This window comes from Limulus polyphemus, unplaced genomic scaffold (assembly GCF_000517525.1).
Source record: "Limulus polyphemus unplaced genomic scaffold, Limulus_polyphemus-2.1.2 Scaffold7257, whole genome shotgun sequence".
Taxonomy (NCBI): Eukaryota; Metazoa; Arthropoda; class Merostomata; order Xiphosura; family Limulidae; genus Limulus; species Limulus polyphemus.
Window position 1 is genome coordinate 22,528 of NW_013672867.1, and position 3,493 is coordinate 26,020.

Sequence of the window (3,493 nt, forward strand, 5' to 3'; positions counted from 1 at the left end):
TTATAAAGGTTGTTAAGTTTAAAGTGACTGTGGAAATTCTTTGTATTACAAAAAGTTGTATCGAGGAAGAATAAACTAGGTTTAATGAAGAAAGGACAAGTATAGCTGAAGTTCCTCGGAAAAGAATTTAGACCGGAAATTAACAAACAAGCATATACGCAACAATATTATAAATATTCAATTGCAGGGTCTATTTTTTAGAATTCTGATTTATTCATACGTAGTTTGTTTTTAAGTACAAAGCTACACAAAGGACTACCTATGCTCTGTCCACCACGGGTATCGAAACCCGGTCTCTAGCGTTATAAATCTGGAGACATACTGCTGTGTCACTGGGGGGAGGGGACTCATAAGTAGTAAATGACTAGCTATTGAGCTGCTAATTACTTAGAGTTAAACTTATCCATAGAAAAATCCCCACAACATATTTTAGTAAGATATAAATATATATACATTACCATTTAGATGCAAGTAGCACCTAATGGGACTAGTTTTAATATTTATGGTATTGTTGCGTCATCGAGGTCACGTGACTGGTGTGCCGCCCTCTAGTTTCTAGAACTATCTTGTTCCTTCAGGAATGCTCTAGTATTTACTAGATAGGGTAGGCTGGTATATATAAGAGGGTGGCAACGTGACGCGACAAGGGGAATGTAATGTGTGTGTAGACAGTGAGTAATTGATCTGCAGTCAGAAGTATTATTGAGCACGTTCGTTGTAGCGTTTGTTTAGCGCGATTGTTGAAGTTGAGTGTATCGGTAAAGTTATATTCGGAAAGAATAAACCAGTTTTTATTAAAAAAGAACTTGTGTCGCTTAAGTTTCGTCGGAACGAAGTTACGGAAAATCAATTAACAAACGGAGACGTAACAGTATGTTTCCTTACACTTTTGTGTGAACCCATATTAAGGACCATGCAAGTAACAAAGTCGTTGATCCACAAACACATTTAGTTAAAACAAATGCGTTATACAAGCCTATGTAGTCCATTTTAGGGTTAAAAAAGAAACAAATAATACGTTAAACAAGCCTATATAGTCCATTTTAAGGTTACAGGAGAAACAAATAACGTTATAATACGTTAAACAAGCCTATATAGTCCATTTTAGGGTTACAGGAGAAACAAATAAACTTCATAATGCTATAAACAAGCTTATGTAGTCCATTTTAGGGTTACAGGAGAAACAAATAAACGTCATAATGTGTTAGACAAGCCTATTTAGTCCATTTTAGGATTAAAAATGAAACAAATAAACGTAATAATGCGTTAAACAAGCTTATATAGTCCATTTTAGGCTTACAAGAGAAACAAATAAACTTCATAATGCTATAAACAAGCCTATGTAGTCCATTTTAGGGTTACAGGAGAAGCAAGTAACGTTATAATACGTTAAACAAGCCCATGTAGTCCATTTTAGGGTTACAGGAGAAACAAGTAACGTTATAATACGTTAAACAAGCCTATGTAGTCCATTTTAGGGTTACAGGAGAAACAAATAAACTTATAGCTAATGTAATTTTAATTCTAACCTGAGTGCAGTACAATATGGGTTGAATTTTAAATATTTGATGCTTGTAAAGTGTATGTTCTACATATAACTTACGATGACAATATCTGGTTATGTATGTAATTTAGACAGTAATAGACACCCATTCAATATTCGCAGCTAAGATGAAATATGTTTTTTTAAAGTTTATATTTGGGGCACGAAAAGAGTAGTATAGTCGAGGCAAACCGTTTACCCACTTCTTATTTGGAGTATATGATACATTTAATATCCATGTAAACAGCTGGGCGACCATCCATACGTTGTAGGATTGAAACTGTAAGGAATTTGTATGCTCTGTATTTTTGAACTTGCCCAAATTTTGAAAAACTTCCAACTTTGACTGTGAATGAAACTGACCGAGGACGACCAGTTGCTGAATATACAGATCCATTATACGAACATTCAACTCGCAAATCTTTAGGAATGATTGTGTTTTATGCTCATTCAAGTCATTTAGGTAAGCTCGTTTTATAAAGAAAAAGTAGAAATTTTTATAGGTATTATAATTTATTCATTGCTTCATCTTATAAATGATATGGAAGTGAACTTTTGAATATGTGCATTGTGAAAGGTGTATGTATATTTGGTAATTGTTTTACAGTAGTTGAACGTACACGACATGACAGTAAATTTAAGAATGTATTTCATAATACTTCTATCGAGTATATGGAAGCTGAATTATCAACAGTTCTACTTATTTGTAAATATTTTTGGAATATGTAAGTGTATATAGTTGAATGTCAAAGCGAGAAGATTTCTATCCAGGAATAATTTTCGAGCAAACGGAGCGTAGTTCATTTTCATCTAAACAGAAAACATTGTTTTATACAGTTATATAACCAAAGAAGAGGCTTGCCAACATAGCGCAGAAATGATGTTACTTTCAACATTTAAAAAAAACAAACCTGAAACCCTATTTGATTAAAGAAAAACAACGTAAACAACAATTCTAAAACAAGAAAGTGTCGTAAATAAGTGGAACTATAATCAAAGTTCAAACGTAACAAAAGAATCACATAGGCTACCCAACTTACCAGATTTATCCTGTATACCGAATAAAATGAAACGATGTCAGAATTTAAAAATCTGTTCTTCGCCAATTGTCAAAATAAAAGGCTTTTAGTGGTATTTCTTAATAGTATAAATATATACTATGTTGTTTTTGGGCTTAGAATTCTTCTATAGTAAGTGTCTGTGACTTCTTCACGATAAATTCAACGATAAACAGCACGCACTTCACTTGTTCTCAAAATAATATATACATGTACATTCAGAACAATTTATCGTATGTACAATAAATTCTTCAACACTATAGATATTATGGGCATATCATAAATACGATATAAGTAGTTCTACCCTTCTTGTCAAATAACCACTTAGGCCTATTCAATTAGTTTAGAATTTCAGTTGACAAGTCGAACTGCCTTCTTTATTTCTATCGCACTAGTGCTTACTCTCTGTGATTCACTTACAATTGTGGCGCGAGTTATCGTAATCGTTTGGTCTTTTTTTTTGACGATCCTCTGCTCCTTTTGTCAAAATGCACTCAGGCTGATTCAGTTACTTTAGAACTACGCTTTGACGGAATATTATTATTTTTCTTATCTTCTTTTCTACTGTTAGTTTCACTCTAACATATTAAACGTTAGGCCTATGTAAATCGTTAGGCCTATCACTTCTACTGTAGTTAACTTCATACCAACTTTATTCTCTTTTGCTATTATCTCTCTGCTTCTGTCTGTCTGCTGCTTCCCGTTCGTCTCACGCTATTTATATCTATATTACCTAATCGTCTGTCTACTTTCTATATACTTGACGTCAATATACTGCACGTGACGTTCGATATTCTCAACATCAATGAATTTTTAACAAAACTTCCTACAATCGTCTGCTTTTAACTCTTATTATAAAAAAAAAAAACTAAACAATAATAAAACATTCACT